Genomic DNA, 6,820 nt, shown 5'->3' with positions numbered 1-6,820 from the left:
TCCTTTTTCAGTTTTTTAAAGTTTTCATCATAGAGGTCCTTCACTACTTTGGTTAAGTTAATTCCTAGGTATTTTATTTTTTGTGGGGCTATTACGAATGGAGTTGCTTTCCTAATTTCAGCCACACTTTTCTTATTGTTGGCATACAGAAAAGCCATTGATTTTTGAGGGTTAATTTAAACCCTGCTACTTTGCCAGAGTTTTGAATCAGCTTTAGTAATTTTGGAGTGGACTCTGCGATTCTTTAAATACAAGATCTTGTCATCTGCAAAGAGGGAGTGTTTTACTTCTTCTTTCCCTATTTGGATCCCTCTTACATTTGCATCTTATCTTATTGCTGTAGTTAGGGATTCCAATACTAGATTGAAGAGAAGTGGAGAGAGTGGGCATCCTTGTCTCATTCCTGAGTTAAGAGGAAATAGCTTTATTTTTTCACCGTTAACTATAATGCTGGCTATTGCTTTGTCATATACAGCCTTTATTGTATTGAGAAATGTTCCATGGATTCCTCATTTTTCCAGAACCATCATAATAAAAGGGTGTTGGATCTTGTTGAATGCTTTATCTGCATCTATTGAGATAACCACGTGGTTCTTATCCTTGCTGCTGTTGAAGTGCTGAAGTATATTAATTGATTTGCATATATTAAACCAGCTTTGCATCTCTGAAATGTATCCTGTTTGATCATGGTGTATGATTTTTTGGATAAATTGTTGAAGTCGATTGACCAAAATTTTGTTGAAAAACTTTGCATCAATCTTAATCAAAAAAATGGGTTTATAGTTCTCTTTCCTTGATGAGTCCCTTCCTGGTTTTGGGATGTGTGTTATGATGGCCTCATAGAATGAGTTCAGTAGTGAACTTTCTTTTTCAGTTTCATTGAAGATTTGGAGGAGTATTGGTGTGATGTCTGCTTTGAAGGCCTTGTAGAATTCCAGGACCAAATTCCATTTGGTCCTGGGCTTTTCTTAGATGGGAGGTCTCTTACTGTTGTTTCTATTTGAATGCTTGATATAGGCCTTTTAAGATAGTTTGACTCATCTTGGCTTTGTTTCGTCATGTCAGTATTTGCTAGGATAAGGTCCTTTTCTTTCAAGTTCTCAAACTTATTAGTATGAAAGTTTTAGAAGCATTCCCTTATAATGTTCTGAATCTTAATTGATTCTGTGATGATGTTTCCATTCTCATCTGTGAGTTTATTTGGGTACGTTCTCTTCTTTTTCTGATAAGATTTGCTAAGAGTCCCTCAATTTTGTTATTTTTTTCGAAGAATCAACTCTTTGGATTCTTGAATCTTTCTATTATTCTTTTACATTTCAATTCATTTAATTCTGATTAAATTTTAATTATTTATTTCCATTTTCTGGATTGTGTTTATCTTGCTGCTCTTTTTCAAGGAGGCTCATTAAATTGGTTTCAGATCTCTCCAATTTGTTGATGTAGGAACTCAGAGCTAGAAACTTGCCTCTGAATACTGCGTTTGCTGTGTCCCAGAGGAGCTAGTAATTGGTGTGTTCATTTTTGTTGAATATCATGAACATTTGAATTTCCTTTCTAATCTCTTCCATGACCCACTCATGATTCAGCAGTGTGTTGTTCAGGATCCATGTGTTACACGACTTTCTTTGGTGGCTTTTGGTGTTGAATTATAATTTTATTCCCTTGTGGTCTGATAGAATGCAAGGTATAACTTCAATGTATCTGAATTTGGACAAGTTTGCTTTGTGGCCTAAAATGTGGTCTATTTTGGAAAATGTTCCATGTGTCTTCTGAGAAAAACGTGTATTCTGATTCTGCTGGGTGAAATATTTGATAGATGTCTGTTAAATCTAGTTGATCTATGCAGTTGTTTATATCTGCGGTTTCTCTGTTGAGTTCTTGAGAAGTTCATCTATGTAGTGGGGAAAGTTGTGTGTTAACGCCCCCAACGATTAATGTCTTTGGATCTATGTGGGATTTGAGGGAAAGTAGTGTTTCTTGGATAAATTTGGGTGCTCCGTTGTTTGGCAAATAGATATTCAGAATGGTAATATCTTCCTGAAAGAGTGATCCCTTAATTAGTATGCACCATCCTTTTCACTAATTTTAATTAAAAGTCTACTTTATCTGATATTAGGATTGCAACTCCTTTCTGTTTATGGGGGCCGTTTGCTTGGTAGATTTTGTTCCAGTCTTTAAAATTGAAAATGTGTTTGTTTTTGTGGGCAAGATGTGACTCCTGAAGGCAGCAGATAGAAGGATCTTGCTTTTTAATCCAAGTAGACAGACTTTGTCGCTTAATTGGAGAGTTAAATCCGTTAATGTTGAGAGATAGAACTGAGAGGTATTTGAGAGTTCCTGCCATTTTATCCAACTTCTTCGGGCTGCGGCAACTGTGTTCTTCCTATGGTTCTTGGATTCTCAGTTTGGGTGCTGTTTCTTGGCCTTTATTGTGGTCTTGTTGGTTTTCTCTGTGGAGGATATCTTTAAGATTCTTTTGTAGGGTTGGTGTGGTGGAGATATATAGTTTCAATTTTTCTTTGCCATGGAAGTGTTTTATTTGACCTCCGATTATTAAGGAGAGTATAGCTGGGTAAAGTATTCCTGGTTGTTGTTTGTCTTTAGGGCATTGCTTACATCATTCTAGTCTCTTCTTGCTTTGATTGTCTCTGCTGAGAAATCTGAGGTGATTCTAATTGGTTTCCCTTTATAGGTGATTGATCTTTTCTTCATGACAACTTTAAGGATCTTTTCCTTGGTCTGAATTGATCCTGTGCATATAATGTGACAATGGGAAATCTTGTTCTGGTCTGGTCTATTGGGAGTTCTAAAAGCTTCTTGTATCTGAATAGGCCTATCTTTTTGCATGTTTGGGAAGTTCTCTGCTAGGATCCTGTTAAACAAATTTCCTAGACCATGGACTTCTGGTTCTACGTGCTCCTCTACAACAATTATCCTCAGATTAGACATTCTAATGGTGTCTTCCAAGGGTTGAATGTTGAATAGATCTATCATATTTCTTAGATTTGTCTAGGATGGTTTTATGTCCTTTCTCTATAATATCTAGGATGTCTTCTATCCTCAGAATTCAATCTTCTTCATGGTCTATTCAACTATCCAGATTTTCTACTTTTTTTTTTCTTTTCCTTCTAGTTGGTCGGCTTTTATGACTTCAAATTCTTTGTTGGATCTTTGTTTTAGATCTTTTATGAAATTCTTTACTTCCTTAATTTGGTGTTCAATGTTTATTCTCAATTCACTTAGTTGATTGGTTATGATTTCCTTGGAATTCCATTCCTTCTGTTGGGATCCATTCAGCATTCCCTTTGTGGACTCCCTGACTTCTTTCAGCTCTCTGTTTATGGATTCCATGAATGCCTCTATTGATCTTGGTTATGCTCATCTTGCTCTTGCAATTCCTGTATTACTCTTTGATTAGCTTCCTCACGTTCATGCAATTACTGTAGTTCTCTCTGACTGATCTCAGCCTGCTCACACAATTCTTTTATTTCTCTTTGAGTGTTCTCAAGCTGCTCATGCAATTCCTTTATCTATCTTTGAGTAGCTTCCTCACACCCATGAGCTTCCTGTTTTGATCTTTGGTTTGCTTCCTCTCTCTCCCTATCATGCTCAAACAGAGTCCTTTGCAGTTTTTCAATCTTTTTATTTATCATGTTTACCATTATTGTTTGTAGAGCTTTTTGGGAGTTCTCCTCTGGATTATTCATTATCTGTTCTGTCCACTGATTATCATGAGTGGGAGTTGAGATACCCGGACGTGACATTTTTCTTGTGTTTTTCCGGGTTATTTTGCCCATTTGGGATGAGAGTAACAGCAGTTTGTGCTAGAAAACTATCTTAAGGCAAGCATCAGCAAAGTCTGTAGTTGCACAGTCAAAAGCATGCAGATATAATCTAGTTCAACAGATATATTTTTCAACATCAAACAACTATGCATTAATAGGCTATGAACAGCAAAGAAGAATTTGGCAAACCAGAAGTTATTAGTTTTAGCGAGAGATGTGGGTATAAATACGAATAGAGGGATGTGGAAAGGTAGAGGGAGAGCTAACTTAGTCCTAATCTAAAAGCAGGGAATAGGTTGGATAGAATGATAGTAGAGCCCGGGGAAAAAAGAAAGAGAAAAAAAGACAAGGAAAAATAGTAAAACAAAAATTAAAAACTTAAAAGTGAAACACTTAAAATTATGCAAATTAAAAACATAATATTCAGAGAAGGACGGGAATAGGATAAGAGAAAGGGAGGGATAGAAAGGAGACGTGAAAAATTTAAAAATAAAAATGCTTAAATTTTATACTGATATATAGATGCAGTACTGCTATTTAGGAATTTAATTCTAAGAGGTTTTGAATTCAGTAATGAATTTCTGGATTAAGTGTGTATACAATGGGGGATAAGTTTTCCTTGTATGTTTTTAATATATATTTTTATTATAAATACTGTACAGAGGGGTTACAGTTACATAAGTAAGGTAATGAGTACATTTCTTATTGAGCATTGTTACCTCCTCCTTTGTTTTTAACCCTACCATCCCTTCCCTTCACACCACCCCACCTCCCCCCTTCACCCATCCTCTGGTAGAGTGTCTTGTATATTTCATTGTTACAATGGGTCAACCAGTATCCTTTCCTTATATCTTAAATGAAGAAATGCTGGCTTGATTTATGCTGATTCTACTTTTGTAGACACATCTAAAATCACTGGCCAAGTCCAAGAGCACATAAATGAAATGCCATCATTTTATTATCAGTTGGTATAATTGTATTCTACACATTTATTGACAGGTTAAAAATTATTCTCAAACTTTAAAAGATTAAAAATACTTTCTTTTTTTTCTTATTTTCTTGGCCAGGAAATCAGCAAGACCTCAGTCAGCATTTCTCAGATAGGAATTTTCACATGGGTTAGTAAAATGTATATGTAGAGTCCAGTTTTCGGAGGACTCACACATCTGCCTAGGAATTCATGCTGGTTGTTGGGAAAAGAGCTCAAGTAAGGATGCCATTTAAAGCCTTATAACTTTACTCTTTACCAGGGTATTTTCCTGCTACTTCGGTGGTTGAGAGTGTCTACAAGAGTAAGCATTCCGTGAGGAGCAGGGAGACACCATATCACTTATACTTACTGAGGTTTCCAAGTGACTTGCTATCACTTGTACTGCATTTTGTAAATCAAATCTCTCTAAAACTACCAGTTTTAAGAGATAAGAGGATTGGTAAATGAACTATGAGAGACAAATACATCTTCAACATATATTGTTCCAAGTATTCCGTTTAAGGCATATTCAACAACTGGGGGAAATTGTGTTGGCTGTAATTATGTGTCTTTCTCCATGTGCGCATGTATACATGTGCATATGTATGTGTGTGACTAGTAACATACATGTGTACATTATGGCTTATATCATCAAATAAAGTAAGGAATCTCTAAATTTTTAACAAAAACTGTATAGTTAAAGTCTTAACTCTTCACTCTGCTTCTTTACACAAAGACTTTGAAACTTCTCATTAATAAAGTTTCCATATACTCTAAAATGTACATACTTAGTACTTAATGTCTACTACCATAAATCTTAAATACTTTATCAAAAAGTTTTATACCTGCCAAACAGTCCTATTTTTGGCATATATAAGCAAAATCCCAAAATTAAGCATATTTAAAACATTAAAACTGTTTTTTTGGGGGGAGGGTCCATTTGTGGGGCATGAACTCTGGGCCTGGGCACTGTCCCTCAGCTCTTCAGCTCAAGGCTAGCACTCTACCACTTGAGCCACAGCGTCACTTACTGCTTTTTTCTTTTTGCTTATGTGGTGCTGAAGAATAGATCCCAGGGCCTCATGCATGCAAGGCAAGCACTCTACCACTGAGCCACCTTCCCAGCCCTAAAACATTAAAACTTTAACAAACCTAAACACTTGCTGCAATGTTCATTTTGACAGGTGCCTTGTATAGAATAATTGAATTCCTCCTCCTACACATCTCTTGAACTACAAATATCTGGAATTATTTTGTTTTTGGCATGTCTATCTTGATTTTATTCTTAAATGTGTGCTTATGTAAGAAGTACATGATTTTAAAATTTCACAATTCTTTTGAACTTATTTTTGTTGAATTGTCTAGTTTCATAAAATCAATGCAAATTATACTTTATATATAAAAAATGTTCTTTGCTCAATTTAGCATCACATGCACTAACATTGGAACGATACAGAGAAGATTAGCATGCCCCCTGCGCAAGGATGACATGAAAATTCGTGGAGCATTCCATATTTTTACAACAACAGATGCTGAAAGGTATGTGGCCACAAGGGAACCGTACTGCATTCTTGGTGGGAGTGTAAACTTGTTCAACTACTTTGGAAAGCAGTATGTAGGTTCCTCAAAAGACTCCACATAAAATTCCTCTATGACACATTAATCCCACTTTTGGGGATCTACCCAAATGATCATAAACAAGACCATACTAAAACTACCAGCACAACTATGGTTATTGCAACATTATTTACAATAGCTAGTATATGGAACCAACCCAGATGCCCTCACAAGATGAATGGATCAAGAAAATGTGGTATATATACACAATGGAATTCTATGCCTCCATCAGAAAGAATGACATCGCCCAATTTGTTAGGAAATGGAAACTCTTGGAAAAAATTTTATTGAGTGAAGTAACCCAAGTCCAAAGAATCATAGGTCCCATGATTTCCCTTATTTTCAATAACAAATGTGTCTGGGATAAGCAGAAAAGTTGAAAAGCTATGTACATAGAACCAGATAAGATGATGTTAAAGAAATTGAACCCCAAGATAGTGACACAAGT

General features: G+C 35.8%; 1 non-coding gene across 1 annotated transcript; it reads left to right on the top strand.

Moving 5' to 3' along the window:
• Positions 1–6,167: 6,167 nt before the first annotated feature.
• Positions 6,168–6,274, top strand: LOC122118479. The gene has a single exon (XR_006149374.1). It is a non-coding gene; the product is annotated as a U6 spliceosomal RNA (small nuclear RNA).
• Positions 6,275–6,820: the final 546 nt, after the last annotated feature.

This window comes from Dipodomys spectabilis, unplaced genomic scaffold (assembly GCF_019054845.1).
Source record: "Dipodomys spectabilis isolate Male_0828 unplaced genomic scaffold, ASM1905484v1 ptg000152l, whole genome shotgun sequence".
In the NCBI taxonomy this organism is placed as follows: Eukaryota; Metazoa; Chordata; class Mammalia; order Rodentia; family Heteromyidae; genus Dipodomys; species Dipodomys spectabilis.
The sequence above is the reverse complement of the archived record's forward strand: the minus strand, read 5'-3'. Positions and strand labels throughout refer to the sequence as shown.